Source organism: Microtus ochrogaster, unplaced genomic scaffold (genome assembly GCF_000317375.1).
Source record: "Microtus ochrogaster isolate Prairie Vole_2 unplaced genomic scaffold, MicOch1.0 UNK3, whole genome shotgun sequence".
Taxonomy (NCBI): domain Eukaryota; kingdom Metazoa; phylum Chordata; class Mammalia; order Rodentia; family Cricetidae; genus Microtus; species Microtus ochrogaster.
Genome location: NW_004949101.1, coordinates 6,111,375 through 6,133,974, shown reverse-complemented (window position 1 = coordinate 6,133,974; position 22,600 = coordinate 6,111,375). Strand labels below are relative to the sequence as shown.

At 41.7% G+C, this 22,600-nt stretch overlaps 1 protein-coding gene across 1 annotated transcript in view; it reads left to right on the top strand.

Moving 5' to 3' along the window:
- Nucleotides 1–6,376, top strand: part of Macrod2 (MACRO domain containing 2) — a 1,889,857-nt gene extending 1,883,481 nt beyond the window's left edge. Inside the window, exon 19 of the mRNA XM_026788524.1 lies at nucleotides 3,186–6,376. The gene's annotated coding sequence lies outside the window, so the exon portion shown is untranslated. The remainder of the gene's footprint in view (nucleotides 1–3,185) is intronic.
- The last annotated feature ends 16,224 nt before the right edge of the window (nucleotides 6,377–22,600 follow it).

Genomic DNA, 22,600 nt, shown 5'->3' with positions numbered 1-22,600 from the left:
CACTTCACTGGTTTTCTGAACTCTATCCCATTTGTATTTAATGCATACCAAATAACTCCTTTCTTTGTCCATATATGTTGTCCCCACATTGACTGTTTCAAGAAAACCATGAATTTAAAACATTTTTTTAGATGGATATGTAGAAAGCATGTAGAGACTTTCCTTGTTATCCGTAACTAATGCAAGATGACAATTACAAAACATACGAAGGATTTTGATAATCTAGAGGTAATGTAAGTTACACAGAAGGATGTGCATGACTTTTATGAACACACCATACTGCTTTATATGTGATACTTGGGCATGCATAGCTTTAAATATCCTTCGGGATAGCTGCAATCTACCATGGATACTGATTCTAACTTTCGTTTCAAGTTCATTCCCCACATCTCCACAGCCTTCTGCACTTTGTGATGTCACATTTTTCTTCTTTTAGCAGAATCATGGATTAAATCCTGTTCTTATACATCCCTGTAATAGTTTATTTACTCTCTATAGGGATTAATTATTAATTACACCAAATATATGCTAATGTACACTACTATTGGGATTAGGGGTTGCATATAGCTGTTACCCCCTGAGCCTCATCAGACTTAGTTTGATGTACATTAATACTGAAATATCTCCTTTACAACGTTAATATAATCATCTGGTACAAAAAATGTGGATTAACTGGAACTCCTACAGAGGGTTAGTTGGCATAAAAAATGTTATAACCTTGCGTTTTCAATTACTCTGACCAAAATCAATGTATAAGGTAGAAAGGCTCATTTGGACTCATGCTTGAGCAATGGTAGGCGCATCAAGACAGGGAACAGATTATTTAGGTTCCAACCAAACCACACAATAACTATGTGTCCACAAAAATCTTTAAAAAACTGAAGCCAATTCTTTCAAAACTATTATACTTAGATGAAGAAGGTAAAAAGCCCAATGAATTTAGCATAAAAAATGATCATTCAACATTATCAAACTTAATTTTATCCCAGGAATGCAAGGATGGTTTGATACATGCAAATCAATAAATGTAATAATATTAAATAGTTTGGAATATAGAAATCATATGATCATTTCAACATATTATATTCTATATGTTTTAGCAACACTTCATGAACCCTCTGTTCTTATCACAAATATTACACCTTCAGAAAACAGACATGGCCAGCATTATATCGAATGTGGAAAAAAATGAAGCACATCATCTAAGCCCAGTATATCACCACTTTTCAACAACTGGGACCAAATGCCTGTTAGAAACAATGTAAAGGAAACAGTATTAGGTTGTGGCAGCCCAGTTTTTGATGACAATAGGAGCTTATAAAATGACCTTCTCATAACCGGGAGCATCAGGAAGCAGGGTATTGGACCAGAATTGGGAATGAGTACAAACTTGGATGAGCTGCTTCCAAACAACCTGCGTCCTTCCAGATAAGTCTGACTGGCAATGGTTCCACAACACCCCAAACTAGTTTCAGAAACCAGGTATTCAAGGACCTTAACCCCGTGATGAACCTTTCACCCGCAAACCACAGCAAACCACTAAGAGGACAAGCATTCATCGTCACTCTGTACTAACTATGGGTACTATGATTGACTGTGTCCTTTCTTAAACTGCTGCATAGAAAAATTTCTTCCTCCTTTACATTGCTTCTAGCTCAGCATTTAGTCACAGCAATGAGAAAAGCAACTAGTAGAAAACCTAAGTTTCTTCACAAAGCTGGAACAACAGCAATGAAAACCTAACCATATGAAAACAGAAAACAATAACAAAAATGTAATCCGGAGGAAGAAAAAATCCAGGTTAGAGGCACGGTAGGCAGTCTTTGCAAAGTCAGAATCCACCTGCACCTGCAGGTGATTGAAATTTGTTCGGTTTTGTTTTGTTTTGTTTTTTACCCTGTACAAAAATCAACTAAAAGACATAAATGTAGCATCCAAAACTATTCGAGCAAAACACTTTATGTCATTGGTCTGGGCAATGTTTTTTCTGGATAGGATTCCAATAGCCCAAGAGCAAAAGAAGCACTTTGTAAACAGGGTTACGTCCAAGAGCGAAGCTCCTAAGTCACAAAGACAATCAACATAACGGAGAGACATTGACAGTGGGAGGAAACATTTGTCACAACATTTGTCACAAAGACAATCAACATAACGGAGAGACATTGACAGTGGGAGGAAACATTTGTCAGCTGTATATCTAAAAAGAAGAATATCCAGAGTAGAAACCAAAAGACTTAAAAGCAAATTTTCCACTTAATAAGAAAATGACCCAAATAAACACCTCTCAAAAGAAATACCAATATACCAAACCTCATTCATATGGATGCTATGTTCTTGGTACAGTCTAAATATCTCACAATAGAATGATGAAGATGTGATTTCTGTACACAGGGTCTTGACAGTCATCATTGGAGAAGAACAAAATAAACTTAAGCAGCAGCAGTATACCTCACAGAAACACTGTGCTGAGTGAAAGACACTCCTGTGATCCTATTTGCAGAGATCTCATGTGTAGAAAGTTCTAGGACCAAGAATTGTTGGTTCCAGCAGGTTTGGCCTTGACAAAGGGATATATCTAGAATCATGAGGATTTTTCAGATATGATAGTGTCACGGACTAAATATGAATATAAAACTAGAATCAACAGAGTACATCTGATTCATGCATTTCCCTGGAGGTGAACTAACCTCAGTTTTAAAAGTCTAACTAAAATGAGCAGAGACTCTTCTGGGAAAGAGTCTATTGAAGTTGTCTCTGGTTGGAGGACAGCAGATATGCAAGAAGAAAGGTCTCATCAATGCAAAGCAACATAATATAAGTCTTTATTTGCATTCTGGTCCCTAGAATCTAGACTGTGGGAATAGTCTGGAAAGGATGGACACATCAAAGATAGATTGTTCAAAGAATTCTTTGAACACTTGAGTTAATCGTCCCCACCAGCTGAAGCAATGTGTCATGTGGCCTACATTAATCAGCGGTGATTTAGAAGATCATTAAAGATACCAGGTGCTAGCAATTACAGTGCAGATAGGTAAAGCCCTTTGATAGTCAAATAAGCTCTTGCTAGGCCTGGCTGAGGACTGACAGTTCATGGGCTGCATTAAAAAAACTATTCCTTGCTAAGCCTTGTGAAGACACCTAATCTTTCATCTAACAAACAGTTTGTTTCTCTTTGTCTTCCTCAGGGCCACAAGATGAAGCTGAAGCAAAGGAACAAAGAACTGAAGCTAAATGACAACCCTCAGCATCGCAAGGCCTGGCCCTGGGGGACTTGGGAAGAAGATAGTGTGTGCTGTGGAAGAGGGTGGGGGAGGGGGGAGGCGAGTCCGAAGAAGGAAGGGTCCTTTGCTCTAACACTCCAGCTGCATTTTGTTTTGTTTACCTACAGAAAAGGAAACAGGAAAAAATTAAAAAGGAAGAAAGAAAGAGAAAGAAAGAAAAAGGAATAAGAAAGCAAGCTCCCTCCACTTGTGAGAGGCCCCATGCTAAGGCAAACTTTCAGGCGCTCCATCCCTTTCATTGCTGTCTTTTCTCTTTGCCTCACCCTAGGGTTGGTGATAGGGATAAGACTCACCTGTGTCTCCTAGTCCCTGTCTGTTTTCTTGGTTACCTCACAAAGCTGGTCATAGAGTGATTTCTCCCGGGGGGGGGGGGGTGATTGGCAAGCTCTTCAGGCTAAATTTCAAGAATCACCAGGCTCAAAATTGGTAAAATCTACAAACAGAGGAGGAAGGATAGAAAATGGACAGAAGCCTCGGAGAACACCTTGAAGAGGTCTGAATGAGGGGTTCAAAATGTTTTAATCGGGGTTTAATGAAGAAGGTGGGACCTGGCAGCCACCAGGGTCTTCACCTCCACACCCAGGATGTCTTGTGCATTCCCTTTTGAGGCTGATTATGAGCACAGCTTCTTTGGTTTATGAGGTCTTCACGGTGTGCTTCCATATAGAGCCCTTCACTGAGATGTGCTTCTTCATATGCAATGGGAAAGGGTATTACTATCATTAAAACCTAATAGATGCACTTGCTCCATTTTAGGACCCAAACAAACCTATTAAATAATAGTTTCAATTTCCAAAGTTCCTCATGAAATCTCTACTTTTCATAAAAGAATATCCATGTTGAGCCAAGGTGTGTTAGCCCACAGAGGTTTACACTTGAAGTTAGCAGCCCTAGGAGCCATTGCTTCCAGTCCTGGCTTACCTGTCTGCTCATGCCAAGTTCAAGAATGATTTGATGGATCATCCACTCATCCAAAAGGTAGTTAGAACTATTAACAACTTAAGAAGCCAGTGGAATAGAGATAGCTCAAGCAATGAAGACCAGAGGAGGCCGGGCATCATCCCGACTCTCTGTCCCAGAACATACGGAAGTTCTCCCGCTACCTCCCTGGGTTCCAAAGACATGGTAGTATCTTTTGCACATCACCTGACCTCTACAATGCTTTAGACTTGGCATGTTTATGTTGCTGTTCTTAACAGAAGGGGGATGGGAAGTGGGAACCGACAAAATCTAAAGTCAATAGTGAGATGATACCACTTTATAAATGTCTCATCCAGCTCTCTAGTTTTGTCCTTTCCTGTGGAAAACTCACCTTATCTTCCTATGACCAGTTTCAGCTGTTCTGAATTAATTGCCTCTTCCAGAGAACAGTTTTTGTTTGTTTTTTTTTTTTTTGGTTTTTCGAGACAGGAAGAGAACATACTTTGTATAATAGAATAAGTAGCAAATCATGCATCTGCATATGTTACCTTTTAACATCTCTAATTTTCACTAAAGCAATTCATCCTAGCAACAAGGCTATTTCAGCAATTTCATGATGCTACCCCATGGCCTCTCTTCCTTCTACAGTTTGACATGAACGCACACACCTCTCCATTACACACTGTTTTCTAGAACAATACTTTCTCTAAATAATTGAAGAACGGATGCCATTCAGATAGCGATAGCTTCAGTGTCCTTGCCACCTTCCTAGCTATTTTACAAGCGCCCATCATTTTTAGGACATGCCTGACAAAAGAACCAAGCTAGGAGGGTGTTTCCCCAGAACTTCCAGGGGAAGTACTGCTGGGACTCCTTAGGGGGCTGTAGTGGATGGCAGGCTTCTAAATGGACAAAGGCGAAAAAGGGACAACCAGGACGGAAGGGATCCAGCCCACCGTTCTCTTTATTACCAATGGCAGCCATTTGATGCACTCATATTGCATGGGTTAAGAAATCGAAGGAGAGCACTCTATGGAAACTGTAGAAAAAAGGAAAGCGCTCTTCGTATCTAGGAAACAGAGAGGGGGGAGTCCCACTCCTGCATTTGCTTAGACTTCTTTTTATGAATTAGACATTTTCATTTTTGCTTTGCCGTAGATTTTTGGTTGCTCTGTGGCTGAACGATTGTATGCTTTAAAATAAATAATGCAGTTAATTCACACTTCAATAATGAAATATTAAAATTTTAGCTCTGGGCCAGCCTGAAGACATCACAAAAGAGGAAACCCGTTGCCTGCTGGCCCTGGCACTGCACAGGCTGTGCAATGCAGTCCATGTGGGAAGTAGACCAATTCTTCTACACATGAATTCCAGAGGGCCGTTTCCAATCACACTTCAGCCGGGCCAGACGACATGAAGGGCAGTGGGAGGATGGGAGGAAAGTAGCCCTGTTGTTAGTCATGTTTGCACACAGACAGTTGAAGTAGGTCTTCGACATAAGAGTCCTAATTAAAAAGGTACTTGCTGCAGGCTAGACAAAGGGGCTTTTCCTCTTGCTGGTAACTATTCAGATGATAGACAAGTCTTCTTTGATAAAAGCTTACAAAGAAGACATCCGAAGCCCTGTCTATGACACCAGGTCACATATTAATCACTGCAGCTAATTGTAAATCTTCCTATGAAACTCTGAAAAGCCTCTTTGTGAATTAGTCCAGTTCTGCTTGACGCACTTGGTTTGCAAAAGACATTTCTCTGTATGTGGTGCATGTCGGCTGTGCTTTGAACAACAACAAAGTTAGCAGAATACGCTCAATATATTTTCTCGGGAAATAGGGTTTTTATCATATGACTCATTAAGGATTTGCCTTACCCTGACATTTGTGATATAAAGGAAAATCAGGAGAAAAGTACTTTTCTTGAACAAGATATGTTTTTACTTAACGCGGATACATGTAGTCTGTTGCTTGCAAGGAAAAAAACAAACAAACAAACAAACGTCTTCTGGTAATAATAGGGTAACATGTGCCTCTTTTGTTAAGCCAGTCTTGACATGCTGGACAGCTTCTGAGTCTGTTTGTCTGTTCTCATCTGTGCCACAAACTATGATACTTAAATGACTGTTGCCTTCAAACTATATTTGTTAGAGCAGAGTGCAAATAAACTTCTTTGAGAGGATCATGTGGAATCATGTGTTTTGTGAAATTTGTTCTTTAGCCACAAGCAAAAATCCTGCGCTCATTTCATACTATTTGGCGGTAAATAAGCATATTTAAAGTTACTTCTGTAAATTGACTTTGACTCAATAATTTTCTTCCCTTCCTGAGACTAACTGAAGTTTTGTCCATGTTTTTCAAACTACAAAGAAGTAGACATGATAGACACACGTACCCACAACAATGTTTTCTTTATGCTGGATAAGTTTAACTTACTCACATAGGTTGATGAGCAAAAGGCAATGGGTCCAGCCGTGGGGTACATCCTCCATTACTAGAAGTCTCTCCAACACTCCCATCATCTTGTAACTGACTGGCTGTGTGATCCTGGCAGCCACACACTCAGTCCACTGCTGAGAGAATCATGATAGCTAAAATTACAAGAATGGTTCAAAGTGCAAAACAGGTCCACCAAAAATCACCATGGAAAAACTCAATGCCCTCTCCAAAGGGGATATCCATAAGCATTGCACCAAACGCAAGTCACTCCATCTCTTTCGGAACAAGCGCTACCAGCTGTCCAGTTGTTGTTCTTGTTGACAACCAAGTGAGCCCTTTTACCAAATGCCAGAGATGACCTGGCCTAAGGACATCCAGGCTGCCACCCTAAAGCAGCATGCTTCTAGTAGTAAATAAGGTTTGAAGAAGAGATAAAAAGCAGGCAGCACAGTCTCCTATTGTAGCGGGCACCCTCAACACATGGTTCACATTGACAATGATGATCGTTGGACTTGATTCACACCATGCTGGGTACAATGCTTCATTTATACCTAACTAGTCAAGACTCTGCCTGTTATTCATGCTTGTCTACTGATGCTGTCAGTGTTCAAACATGAGGCCGTGGGGGCCCATTTCTCAGCCAGACTATAGCGAGAGGGGACTGAAGAAAGGAATTGATTTTTTAGTTAAATGAATTTGTCTGTTTCAGTGTTGAATATTCATTTTGAATAGACATCCAGTTATCCGGATTCAGAGCGTAAACTCTACCACTGAGTTAAGTTATTCTTTGTTATGTAATTGTTTTTGTACCTTATAAATAAAAGGCTTATTTTCTAAATACTATGCAATAAAACTAATACTTAACCAAAAATATAAATATTAAAGCTATAGCAGCTAAAATTATAATTAAGGAATTTTTAAATTATTTAACTTTGCATTATAATATTTTTGTAGTTCCAAAAATTTGAGAAAGCCTTCACATTAAGATTTTTTTTAGCAACAGAAAAAAATGAGTACTGAACCAGGATGTTAAGTCTTTCTCTTATTTGAAATTTCATAAAAAGGGGTAAGTCAACATCACCTATCCTGAATGACTTTAAAAAGTAGCAATAGAAATTTTTTTAAGTACAGAAAAATGAAATTTTATGGATAAGCTACTTAGCCAGTATTGAATTTATTTTTAATTTACCAACAGTACAACGGGGGCAGGGGAAATGCATACAAAAAAAATCAATGCATGCAAGAAGCAGCTACTGAAAGGGTCCTTTATTGTTGTTTCTTTCTCTATGTACCAATCAATCAAAATAATGAGTGTGAATTGATAAAATCCTGTAAGCAACTTCAGGTAATAGCTTTGATCTATTTTCATTTTATATTATTTTCAATATTGTACGAATCATACTTTGTGCCATGGACATCCATTGCTTCTTGAGGAGGGTGTATCAAAGCATTTTCTCATCAATTATTAAGTCATTAAAAATACTTCAAAGCAATAGCTGGAGTTTATTGTACCACTTCCCTGCTGTATGATATTCAGCTTATGTGGGTCTTACTTCCTCTAAATAAAACTACCAACACTCTTTTTTAACCACAGTTTCTGTCTACACCAGGCTAGGACTTTCAAGAAAGGCCCCAGGGTTAATGAATATTTGTCCCTAATCACCAAATTACGTTACAGAGTCATACTGCTAGCAATTATAAAATGAGAATTTCCACTTTGTGTGGCCCTCGCTGACCTTGAGGGCACTATAAACATGGACGCTTGAACGTGTCAGCATGAGAAATTGTTTCTCATTATTATTTTAACTATCCTGTCTTCATTTACTAAATGAGGGTGGACAGATTTCTGTCAGCTGCTTGTATTTTCTGATTGGGGAATTAATCTGCTCTTGTTCTTTGGTCATTTATCACTGGAATTTTGCTTTTCTATTGATATTTATGAGCTGGCTCTTTATATATAGAGAGTTTTATCTTTATTGTCATGTGTCCCACACAAATGTTTCTACTTGTCTTTCAGTTCATAATTGCAATTGTGATATTTTCCGACACATAGTTCTTTCTATCTCCCTGGGAAGCAAAGCTCGTTCCTTCCATGTGGGCTTCCATGTCCTTTGTCACTGACAATGCCTGCTGAGCTTCATTTTTGCCTCTGCCAAAATCTTTAGCCTAGTAGAAAATACCTTGCTTGGTTTTCCTGGTTATAGGTCTTCCAATCCTACACCTGCCAGAAGATGACAGACAGACATATAACCCAAGCTGGCCAATCACAGGACTATCAGGCCTCAATGAGTGGTTTAGAGAGACTCTAAGTTAAACAGAGTTCCTCTAAGCTGCCATCGTGGGGTGCCGTCCCTTCAGCATGAAGTTCGAGGCCACAAGAGTGAAGACATTACTCCTAATCATATCTAGAAGCGACTCTACATAATCACTTTGGCCCACACATTATTGAGTATCAGTTGGTCAACTGACCTGACTAACTCCTGGGAGTTTGGCTGAGTAACTAGCAGGGTATTGATCGTGTCTGATGATGCTCTAGCATGCTGCCTGCTTTGTGATAATGTTTCGCTCTATGCTCTGGCTCAACCCACTGTTTTCACTCACAAGACCAAGCCAGTCAGCACAGCAGCTCAGGGAGGAGTGCCAGTTGGGTATGTCAATTGGTCAAAGCAATTCAGCACTGGACAGAGGGCTTAAGCGTATGTGGAGGAAGCAGAAATGCTGTTCCACAGCAGTGGCTGGAAAGAAACTTGGGGAGAGTGAGCCAGTAAGATGGCTCATCAGGTAAATGTACTTGCGGTGCCATCGTAAAGGCCCAAGTTCAAGTTCAATCACCAGAACACGTTTAAAAAACAAAAACAAACAGAAAAAAAACCTGGATGCTATGGTGTACATCTGTATTTCCCAGCATTCCTATAGCAAGATGAGACAGGTGGAGCTTTCTGGAAGCTTCTAACCAGCTAACGAAGAGTATGCAGCATAGCAAAAACCACAAGAAATTCTGCCTCCGCAAGGTAGAAAAAAAAACCAATCAAACAAAAAACAGCCCCCAAAAGTTGTCATTTAATCCCCATATGCACATTATGGCATGCTTAAACACACACAACCACACGTAAATAACATTTAAATTTAAACTAAAAGAAAAGAACTTTGAGGATATGGTAGAATAGAATATACCATTCATTGTCTTGTCTCTCTTCTTGGACTAATTTCTTGATTTTTATTAAGACACCTAGCACAAGAGTTAATTGTCTAATTTAGCCCCTATATGGACACCTTTTGCCTTTGTCTAACTATAAGAACCTGCCCAGATGCCCACATGTTGCTTCTTGTTTTAATTTTTCATCTGCTTCAGTCTGTGTTTATACGTGGTTCCATGTTCCTACCCTCGACATTTAATGCAGCTTGAATTTATTTTGTCCTTTGATAGCTACTGAGAAACAACTGTACTTCGTTGTCAAAATACTCCCAGGACCAATTATTAAATGGCACATCCAGACTGTGTGTCCTGAGTTCATGCTTCCACACGGCTCATTTTGCATTTACACGAGATCTATTTTCTTAGCTACCTCTTATACTGCTGTTTCCTGATATACTGATTCAGCCACTGTGGTTTAACTGGCTGTGACAATGTCTAATGGGGCAAACTCAGGGCCTGCACTTTTCTTTATGTTCAAGAGCCCCTACCTAGTATTTCTTCGTGTTTAAGATATGCCTTAAACACCCTTCACCACATTTTCCATCAAGAGACAACACCGCTTATTTTATTTTATTTTCCTTTTCTTTCCTTTGTTGTTTTTCTTAAATCCAATTCTCCTTCTTTTAGAATCCATAAAAATTGAGCCAGAGGATTCACACTTGAGTTCTGATAGCAAGGAAAGAAGACACTTGTTACATAGGTAGCCTTCTGAAATGCTGCATAGAAGAAACCTTCCTGTTTATCCCTGGCCTGTGGACAAGACTGAGCTGTGGCCTGAATAACAATTGCTTTTTCAATCTTCTGTCCAAAGCCCTTTTCTGACTGGTTGGGCCTCCTCAGCAATCAATCTCCTGGCCGTGCCTTCCAGTTGTGTGTAGAGAGTCAGGAGGCAAATGCTAGGTAAATGTCAGTGTGTCTTGAGTGATCATCCTCTCTAAGCAATCATCCACTTTGCAAGTAATAAAGGATTCAACAGAGTTGGTCACAGGCCTCTTCATCTGCAAAGCACAAGATGCAGGCAGCTCGCTTGTGGTTATCAAATGCTTCCCAGAGAGGGCCGAGTTGCTCCTGAAACAGAGTTTTGGTTTCGTTTCATCTGATGCCGGGTATTGGCATGACACAGTCGAGAGGAGATTCATTAGCAGCCTAGTCTAGTAAAGACTGAGGCAACAGCATCCTCTCTAAAGCATGACTGTGAGAGGCTGGAAAAGTTCTAGGTTTTTGTTTGGGTAAGTAGAATTAATATGGACAGAGAATCTATAAACATCTAATGTTAAATAGCATTCGTCACTGTTCAAATAATTGTTCATAAGTTAATTCTGCCTTGACAACAATCAAGTAGTTACTGCTTCCACTCCCCCTTTAAGATGAACAACCCCAGGTACCAACAAACTAGTTAATTTCCTTGCACAAGGCCACAGATCAAGTAAGCAGCCAGAAGTTATTATGCTAACCACGACAGTTGAAGGCTTCTGTACTAGGGTCAGAAACAGAATTGCCATCAGACACTAGTGAGTCCCAGATTCTGACCCTCCATGTAGGCTCCAGGTCTTGTAGCTTCTGGTTTGGGAATCCGGGGTAAGAAATGTCAGAATGTTGTGCCTTTAACAGCTTCCAGGTAGTGCAGTTGCTGCTGCTGCCCTGGGGGCCAGCCTTTGAGAACAACTCCATACTGAAGTGATTGGCAGGTGTGAGCCCTTGACAGCTAGGAAGAGTAAAACATCCTGAGAATCTTTAAGCCATGCAGCTAATTCTCAATTTCCTAAGTCAGAATACCTGTGAGTTTTAATTCCCTACAGCAACTGTAAGCTGGCACAACCCACACGGGGCCCGCGCCTCTGTCTGTTGGGTTCACAGGCAGCTATTCAAAATTGAGACAGTATGAACAGGAATGTTAGAACATCAGAAAACAGAGGTTTAAATATCAGCCTGATGGCCTAACTTCCCCCTTCATAGCTATGGTTGTCATATATAGACCATAGTACCAATTATTTACCACTTAAGAATATAAAGGTAAATGTTAGACACATACATATAGACATTTCCTGGCATATAGAAATAATGGTATCAACACACACACAAAACACATGCACACATGTATAACTCCCTATGAAGAAATGATATTTGATTTTTTTTCTTTTTAGAAACCAGGAGAGGAACTTAACTTTCTTGGCTTTTGCAAAATCTATCAGAGTCACACTGGGTAACCAAACCTTCTTTCCAATTTTCCACTGTGACAAGAAAGACTGTGTACTTGGCTGTCTGCTTCATCCTACTCCTGCAGGAGAGAGGGATTTATTGGCTGGCTCTTCTCCAGAGCCGTATTTCTGTGCAGAAGAAATGGATGTGTTCTAATAGAAAGATGGAAAAGGCTAGAAAGAGGCAGCAATCTACAAAGAGAGAGATTGGTCAAGGGAGTAAAGGAAAAGAGGACTTGGAGTAACTTCAACATCATAAGTAAAGCTTCCTCTTAACTGATTGTAAGTTGCTTACATTCTCTCTGGTATTTCTTTCCTCTGCAAGGATATACAGTTGTTGCCTGTGTTAGCTGTTGCCCTCCTTTCTGGAGCTATAGGAGTTAATGACACGGACAGAACCTCCTATCATGTGAAGAAGGGCAAAGTAAGGTAAAGACTGGAAGAAGGAAATGCCACCAGTGGGGAAGCCTTGAGGATTAACAGCCAACTCTTCTGTATCCGGCCATCTGTAAATTTCCCACACAGGAAAATCCAAGCTCCTGGAGGCTGGTGGCTCACCCCTAGCCTCTGAGAACTGCCACTCTAGTGAGCATAGAGTGTAAGTTAAGCTCAAGCCCTGTCATGGGATCTACAGGAATGGGGGTCTACACTCAGCCATCTTTCCTTGGTGTTCAGCAAAGGTGGGACAGGACCCAATTTTCATAGTGACTCCATGTTGATGTGGGATGAGGAAATTAGGCTAATATCAAGTGAATTCTCTCATCTGTGACCTCAATATGAGGAAGAGAAGGGAGGATAAAGAGCAACCATTCTGAAGAAAACTTTAGAGGAGTTCACAGATCTAGGCTCTGTTGAGCACTATAGTTACTTCTATATTTCGATAGTTACTACTTCTATAACTATAGAGGCTACACTCTTCCATAGTTACTACCTCACTTTTCTCATGACCTCCAGAAGCAATTTACTAAGCATATGGTTTTGTTCTCAATTACCTGGGGTCAATGTTCTCGATTCTAGCCACACAATAAAATTGTCTAGGGAGCCCTATTCTCCCAAAAACCAAAGGAAGGAAAGTCTATAAATGGCAGGCTTGTCACATTTCCAAGATATCAAGGTCACTAAAGACAAAGACAAACCGAGAAACTGTTCCAGATTCGAGGAGTATATGAAGGCAAAACTAAATTCAATGTAGATCCTGAGAAAGAGCATCGGTGCCGTAACTAGGTAACTAGTGTCAATGAACATCTCCCCTTTGACCTTGACACTACTGCTGTGGAAATGAGGGAGAGGATAAATATTTAGAAAGGGGCAGGAAAGACACAGATTAATTATTTATGCTTCATTTGCTTTTTTCCCCTTTCTTTTTTCTTTTTTAAAAACAAAGTTCTTCTAGACAGCCCTAGCTATCTGGCCTAGAACTTGCTGCTACATAGGCCAATCCTAGAACAAACTCACAGTGATCATCACCACCACTACCTCCACCACCACCACCCTGACTCAGTATTGGGGTTAAAGGCATGCAACGCAATTGGGGCTCCTTCTGACTATTTAAAACAAATATTGAAAATGGAGAAATGGCTCAGTGGTTAAGAGCACTTATGATTTCAGAGGACCCAGGTTTAATTCCCAGCATCCACATGGCAGCTCACCACTGTCTGTCACTGCAGTTCTAGGGGATTCAACACCCTCTTCTGACATCTGCTGACATCCGGCATGCATGTGGTGCACAGACATACATGTAGGCAAAACATCACTGAGTGAAAAATTAAATTATTGTATTCAATGTGTTTGCACGGTCATAAAGAGGTCAGAGAATACCTTGTTAAGTAGTCTACTTCCACTATGTCGACTCCAAGGATGGGAACTGGGTCGTCAGGCTCTGAGGCACTAAACCATCTCTCTGGACCATGTACTTTCCTTGAATGGCTAACATATTTTAAAATACAATGTTAAAAAAAAAATCCACCATTTTCCAGGGCATCTCCCAGATCCATATAGTATCATCCTCGGTTTAGGAACTTAGCACACTTTTCTCGACCCCTTAAATGGTGTTGGATTCTCAGGAAGTACTAGTCTCCCGCCTAGAACAAGACAGATCATTCCTGGCCCCTGGGGAAAAGGAAAGGGATCTGATGGCATTTTAAAATTACTTCTGCACACTGCCAGCCTTGGACAAGTGTGTGTCCACTCTTAGCTTCCCAGATGTTCCTTTCCAGGCAGTTTTATCTTAATCCCACAGAGTAAAAGGCTTCCTTCCCCGTGGAAATTGGCAAATGCTAAATACCAACCTCTCCTAGCAAATACAGCTCTATGGAAATGAAACATAATCTGCCTTTATTAATAAGGAGGTGGCAAATGGCTCAGCGTGTACATGCGAGAGAAAAGCCAAAGGTAGGTAGGAACGTGTCTCTCAAAGCAAAGGGGGGAAGCAAGGAAGGTTAAACAGCGCAGAAAGATCACTGGGTTTGGGATTCAATTTCAGTGGTTGCAAAAACAAGGCTCTTGGCTATTTGCATATAAATGTGCTGGGGGTGGGGTGGGAGTCACAGTTCTCAGCTGTGCATTTTAACTTTCTCCTTAAAATCTGTTTCCCAAAGCAGCTGCAGGAATCAGCTGCAAATTCCAAATCTAAAAATGAAAGTCACATGGCTGAATTGGGAAGGAGACAAGAGGAAGGCACTCAGGATGCTCCAGTTAACCCATTGGGGCCTGCAGCCCATCTGTGCTGCCTGCAAGCTTTTAAGAATCTCAGTACCCATGGTGCACTGGGGCACAATTAAATCTGGCTTGCTGTCGGCTAGGGGTCAGAGAAGAGCGATATCACATGTCTGTGAATGTCTCAGACAATAAGAATCTACAGTCTTGATTGACTAGCAGTCGGGGGGGTCTGCATTTTATTTTTAAAGGCAAGATAGGTGAATAGTTCAAGTTTAAGGGGCTAGTCTCTGTGGCAACTACTTGGTCATGCCATTAGGCCGTCACAGACAGTGGTAGTGGTGTGACTGGGTACAGTAAACTCGCTATAAAACAAGTTGGTAGACCCTGCCTAAGACCCTGTATTATCTTTGGTTCAGATGCCGGGTATCAGGATGCTTGTCAGACACGGCCACCCTCCGGCTCTAGCTCACAGCCCTCCAAAGAATCAGCAGCTAGCTTGAGTTCTTTAGCAAGGTGACCATAGCACAGTGATATGGAAGGAGGAGGTACAAGGTCGCAACACTGAGAGCGAACCTGGGTCTGGGAGTCTAGAACGGGAGTGCTGAGATGTGAAGGGCCAGCTCTTTCGTTCATAAAACTACCCGTAGTGTTAGAGATACCCGGTTATTTTAAGGACCTTATACAGGGAATTCGAGAGGTAACACATGAATGTGAAGTGTCGATGGGGACAGCCGTGACCCATGGCCTTGCACCAAGAGGGAGGTGACCCCTGCGCATGCACTGCGATATCCTCAGTCGGCATGAGGTTGGGATAACTTGCCTGGCACAGGCTCTCCTTTTAGATGCCCAGACATTTGCAGCTCACCTCTGCCAGGCCTAAAGTCTCAGCCGCACAGCTGCAGAAGACAAGGACAATTACCCTGAGTCTAAGAAAGTCGGGCTTGAACCTGGTTTTCCTGACCCTGACATGCCCCATGCTCCTTGTACATCTAATTCCACCCCCATGCGGGGCGGCGCCTCTTAACAGCTGCATCCTCAATGCCTGGCATGGCTTCAGCATTCAAAATTGGCGATAGATAAACAGACATGGAACGCACGATGTCAGCTGATGGTGACATCAGCCTTTAGTTTGCGCGCGTCTATAATTGACTAGTGGCCTTCCTCATTAGCAAGCACAAGGGCTGTGTGGGTTTTGATTTATTTCAAAGGATCCATCCCTGTTTCCCTTGCTGTACAGAATTTTGGCAAACGACAGCACAAGCTATTTCTTCATCCGTTGCCCGAAGCAGATGGCCTAAGGGCCTATATCCTGGTCCTTAAGGGTTAATGGGACTTAGGAAGGGGTTTCCAGTTTTCCCTAAAGGGATGTCACTGAGCTGGGAGGAATGAACTGAGTGGCTCTTCCCCGGTGCCAGTCTGTCAGTCAGCTGGGACCAGCCTATTGTCAGAGGCTGTTTTTCATGCCCTAGAAAAAGATTCTCCCAAAAAAGCCTGCCAGTGATTAGCCTGTGCGAAGAGAGTACGCATCGCTCCATAAGCCCCTGCACCTGCCTCGGAGGTGTCTCTGCGGAACACGGTTTTGACACATTGTGTGAAGTGGAGTTGGAGAGGAGGCACCAGGGATGTCACACAGCAATTGAGAACTGGGATGGAGCCCTGAGCCTCCGTAGCCAGAGAAACCACTGTGATCCCGAGAATCATTTTCTCAAATTCGCAGTGCAGATGGCTAACTCAGGCAGCGTATTAGAATCCTGGCTCCAAGGTTGGGCTCCAGTTTTTTTTTTTTTTTTTTTTTTTTTCACACTTAGTAAATAGCATGTGAACACTGAGTACCTTGACCACAGAGGAAAGAGCAGAAAGCTTCAGGCCAGGAGAGATTTAAAAAAAAAAAAAAAAAAAAAAAAGAGGCAGACATTCATTAGAGATGTAGTTCTTGTCAAAGATGATCTCCTCTCTATGTGCTGACCTCACAGTGTGACTTGTACACACCTCCCACTGAGACAAAAAGGTGAAGGTGTGCTCCCTTCCTCTAAACCACAGGCTGGGCTTGCAAACACCTAGAGAGTGATTCAGTGACTTTCTCAGGCAGGTTACAGAGCTGATACCCTGTCACCACGGTTCTCTCCAGACCCAGGCATCACCCTGTGAGGAAGCCCAAGCATCCTGGGAAAACCCCCAGAGAAGCAGCCTCTGTCCCATAAGCCACACTGGGCTCTGGCTGACAGCTAGTACCACTTGCCTGGCACGGAAGAGATTTATATTTACCAGAATCTCTTCAAACCCATCCTGGCAGTGGAGCCCCTCACTCTATGCAGCTTTGCTATATCTGGAAGTGTGTAAAATGGACATGGATAATGCGTGTGTCCTCTGCCCAAGACAGACTGGTGACAGAATCAGTGACCTCTGTTCCTGTGCACAGTCTGGAGATATTTTTACATGTACTAGGATCTGAGCTGTGGTGTCAATCACTCAGTTATTTTCTTTCACTCGGAATATCCTCTCTGCACAATTGGACACTCTCGTTCCTTATGCTTGGACATTTCCCAAGCTGGAGAACCGTGCATCTAATTGATTGCCAGAGAACCCCATTATGCACAAAGCTTTACCACACCTTGCTCCTCATTCTCCCCCACCCCAAACACCTGGTCTGTGATTATTTAGTACAGCCATCAATTTAGGGGATGAAAACATTGTAGCAGCATAGTGGGGCTGAAGCTTCCAAACTATCCCTGCTATTGGCAGGCTGACCTGCTCTTTCCATCCCACTAAATCCCTCCATCATCAACCTACTGCTGAGGTTTAGGCTCTTAGATGTGTCATCACCCTGACGGATTCTAGTTATTTTTGGATACCTCCAGCTATTTCTTAAATACATTGTCACTATCCTCCAGGCTAATAGCATAAAGAACTTGGACCAGCTCTGCATGGGCTCCTTATTGCTTTGACAAGACCAAAGAAGAACACTGAATGCCCTTCTTGCCTTAGTGCCCCCTACCCCGTATCCCAGCTATTGACCAAACCTCGTGTCCTGTAGTAACTGCTATGCTCTGTGCTTTAGTAACGTCAAAGTCTCTGGAATGCTCTTTCCTTTCTTCTCTCGAACTCACTGTGGTCTTCCTAGCGAGGACTGTTGCTTTCACTCATCCTTCCTGTGCTCATACCCTTTCCTGCTAATGGCTCTGCTGCTGAACTTCCACATTCTACTGCCTGTCATTCACGTGCCAGACTGTCTGATTCCACAGGAGTTCTCAGTGTGCTTCTCAAAGTCAACAGCAATACCGGTGCCTGGAGCTCTGGTGAAAAATGAAGATTCTCAGGCCTTACTTCATCCTCAGTGAATTAGAAACTCAGGGATTGGAGTGCAGTGTATGATGTAATATGCCCTCTGGGGGTGCTTTTGGTGCATTGAAGTAGTGAAACCACAACTTTGGAACAGCTAGGTAAACATTAGTATCACCGGCTTTTCTTTTTCGTGTGTGCATGCATGTATGGGCATACACATATGCACACATGTGTTTGGAGGCCAGAACTTGACATGGTAAGTTCAATCAGAATCTACAGCTTATAGAGGTCTGATTGCACACTGAAGTTTGAGAAGAATTTGTGTGTGTGTGTTTATGCATCAAACTGTTTTTTTGTTTGTTTGTTGTTGTTATTTGTTTGAAACAGCATTTCTCTCTATAGCCCTGGCTGTCCTGGAACTCACAGAGATCTCCTGCCTCAGCCCCCTGAATGTGGAGGTCAAAGGCATGGACCACCACATCTGGGGTTTGGAGCATGTAAGACCATCACTCTACTGCTGAGCTATATCCCCAGCTGCAACACAATTATCTTGTACAACTCTGCATCATAATCCTCAAAGAGCCCAGTAGAACATAATAGCCACTTGATCAAGTCTACAAAAAATATTAGCAAAAATGTGTTTTCTGCTTCTTGTGGTCTTGAATAATGGAACGAAAAATAGTAGCAAAGTGCTTTGTAAACAGCTTTGTAAATGTGTGCTATAATAGTAAGTGTTGTACAAAAACTGGTTCATCGGGTCATTTCGTTGCAAATTGCTCAGAAAGTGCCGATTATTTAGCAAGTATAATTTTACACACACAAACAATTATGGTGAACAAGGGAGACCCAGCCAGCCAAGTGTGGTAGGAGAGGTAGCAGCTGTGCACAGTTGTACAACTAGCCAAAATAGGATGGGATAAGTCCAGCAAAGGGGAGGCACACAGTGTGAGCAGACACAATATTCACTTCCCTTTAGCTCAGTTGACTTTATCTCTCCAAGTCCCTTGCATGGTGAGGTGTGAACATCCTAAGAAAAATCAGTCACTGAACACAAGGAATTTAGAAGGATTCAGACATAAAGCTCTGACTTCATTTAGGATCCACTTAAGCCTAATCTCAGGCAAGCATTTGGGTCAAGATGATTTATATTTAAGGTAATCACAAAACATGGGGGTGAGTGAGAGAAGAAAATGCTGAGCAGAAACAGGAATTTTGTGTTTACTCAGTGAAGGACAAAATGGATGCATTTGAGAGTTATCTCTGGGAAGTCATGAAGCACTGAGCTAGCCATGTGGTCACCTGTGTGTAGCCTGTGTTGGGGGGGTGGTGGGCTAATCTGCATGTAGCTCATGAACCTGGGAGAGATTTCCCCTGCAGCCCATATCCTTGGAACCATAGCAGTTATTGTCAGAAGGTCTAACACCACTTATGCTGACTCCTAAGGATCCTGGGAAAGTCCCCTCTGTGTTTCTTGACTTCAGGAACATGCTTATCAATGTCCTAAGTGTCAGCAACGCCCACAGTCACCCACATGACCTGAGCAAGGTTCCAGTTATTTCCGCAACTGTATAACTGTGACGTGAGCTCTGGCATCACCCATACTTGCCCATTACATCCAGGGTGGGTCTCTACAGTCCAAGGCCTTAGGACTTCAACTGCTTATTCCATCAATCACACTTACTGAATAACTGAAGACAGTATTGCCCTTCTCCCTTGGCTCCAGGAATATAGCTTCTATTGCCACAAATTCTGGAGCTGCCCACATTCAACACATGAGATCTAGGAAAGGCCCGAGCTATATCCCACCACTCAAAAATTATATTTAACAGAGATGCATACACATTCCATCTATACTTACCCTAGGAGTACCCTCTAACCAATAACCTTGGGATCATGGCCACTTGTGCCAAAAGTCCCAATGTCGACTGTGCTTGTACCATGAAACCTAGGAAGTTTTCTTTGCCAGATACAAACAACCATGATTGTGAATGCTATGGTCTAGAAAAATCACTCACATTTATTCTGTTTTACTGGGGGAGAAGATTCTACATGTGTTCTATACCACCAAAATCCTAGCTGCCAGGGTCACCAAGTCCCAAGGCAACTTGCATTCATCCTGAATGACCTGAAGATGATTCTTTTGCCTCGCAGAGCTATGAGTTTGTATGCTGGTTTCACAGCATCTCCTGCCTTCTATAGATAGTCTGTTCCGCATCCCATAGAACCAGAATCATGATGCTGCCACCACAAGTATCAGTGCTAAACTGTGGGCTCTGAGTCACAAATCTTTGGAAGCCCTGTCCATTGCACATTCACACACTGCCTTCATGGACTTCTATAGTGTAGGCTATAAAGCTATTCATAGACATTGACGGCAATTGTTATAGGATATTTGCATAGAAATTACAGTTGTGAACTCACCTATAGTTGAAGCCAAATTATATAACTGATATTTTACACCCCCTCAAATTAAAACCACTTTCCTATGAAAATTGTTCCAAAAAATAGGAAGAGGTTACTTTGCCTGTTATATTAGATGTGAAAGCATCACATTAGAAACAAAATAAATCATAGTACCTTTAACAACAGAGTTATTATCCATAAGAGTTCACAGGATGATGGAATTCCAGAAAATAACACAAAAGAATCAATTAAAATACTGGAATTAAAATTCTTAGTAAATGGGTAAAATGCAATTCAGAGTAAGTAATATAATCTACACCAAGCAGAAGAAAGAACTTCTGAACCCAAGAACAGCTCCTCTGAGATAAACCAGAAAAAGAAAAAAAAGGAAAGAAGAGGAAAAAGACGAACAAGGAGGAGGAGGGGGAGGAGGAGAAGGAAGAAGAGAAGAGGAGGAGGAAGAGGAGGAGGAGAAGGAGGAGAAGAAGAAGAAGAGGAAAAGGTGGAGGAGGAGAGGAGGAGGAAGAGGAGGAGGAGGAGGAGGAGAAGACAATGACCACGATGACAATGAGGAGTAGGAGAAAGAGGAGGAGGAATACTTATGAGCCAAGCATGTAGTGCAGTGATGGAGTACTTGTCTCACGTGTGCCAGCTGCACACGTTATCCCCAGAACTGTGAGAAGAGTTTATGAGACATGTGAGACACAGTTAAGCAAACGAATAAGTTCATCATGGAAATTCCAGAAGGAAAGTGGAAGAAACACCCGACCCCTATTTAATAACACTGTAACTGGAGATTTTTCAGGTCTTCAAAGAGATGTTGATATAGACTGGTGAAGCTCAAGTAACTTCTAACTGGACTCAACTGAAATAGACCTACACTGAGAAGGTCACAGGACTAAGGCAAAGGAACAATTATTAAGAAGGAGGAGGAGGAGGAGGAGGAGGAGGAGGAGGAAGAGGAGGAGGAGGAGGAAAGAAAGAAAAGGAAGGAAGGAAGGAAGGAAAGAAAGAAAGAAAGAAAGAAAGAAAGAAAGAAAGAAAGAAAGAAAGAAAGAAGTTGAAAACACAACATAAGAAAATTGCATCAAAAGCAATACTGAACATGAAATGTACAGCAATAGTGCCTCTGTGGATGTTAGGAAGATTTTTTTGAATAAACAATTTAATAAGGCACCCCAAACGCCTTAAAGCAGTAAGGCCATTCAAACAGCAGATTAATCGGAAAAAAGAAAGCTGATACAAGTGCCAAGATAAATAAAAAGGGCTTTAAAAAATGCAAAAGATTCAGTAAAACAGAGCTAGGTCTTTGATAAGAAAAAAACAAGTTGAAAAACCTTTATCTGGATTAACCAACAGAAAAAGAGATGACCCAAGAAAACTACAATTTGAGGTTAAAAAAGAAGCATTACAATGGACATCACAGGATCCCATCATATTAGATTATGATTATGTGTGCTAACAAGTTTGGAAACCTAGAGAATATAGATACATAGGCCCTACCAAAATTGAACCAGGAGAATTTAACCAGACAAACGACAACCAATAAGACTAAATTCATAATAAAAAGAAAGAAAAGCCCAGGATCAAACAGCGTCATTGTGGAATATTTGCCAAACTTCTTTTAAAGAACTAATGCCAATCCTTCTACAGAACTGAAAGTGGAGAGTCTTTCCAAAATAATTCTATGAGGCCAACAAAACCTAGATTCTAAAATCAGGCAGGGGCGTGAAAGTCAGAGAAAGGAGAGGCTATAGATGAAAGGGGGGGAAGACACAGAGAGGAAGGAGGGAGGCAGGCTATAACCAATATCCCTGATAAACACATATGCAGAAATTCTCAACAAAACACTAGCAATCTGCCGGGCAGTGGTGGCGCACGCCTTTAATCCCAGCACTCGGGAGGCAGAGGCAGGCGGATCTCTGTGAGTTCGAGACCAGCCTGGTCTACAGAGCTAGTTCCAGGACAGGCTCCAAAACCACAGAGAAACCCTGTCTCGAAAAACCAAAAAAAAAAAAAAAAACACACAAAACACTAGCAATCCAATTCAACAGTACATCAAAAAATATTTCAGCATGATTAAGTTGGTTTCTATCCAGGACAGCTCAACATAAGCAAATCAATATAACAAAGGATAAAAATCCTATGATCATTTCTGCAGATACAGAAGAGCATTTGATAAAATGCAGTGTTGCCATATGAGAGAAATGCTGAACAGTTTAAGAACAA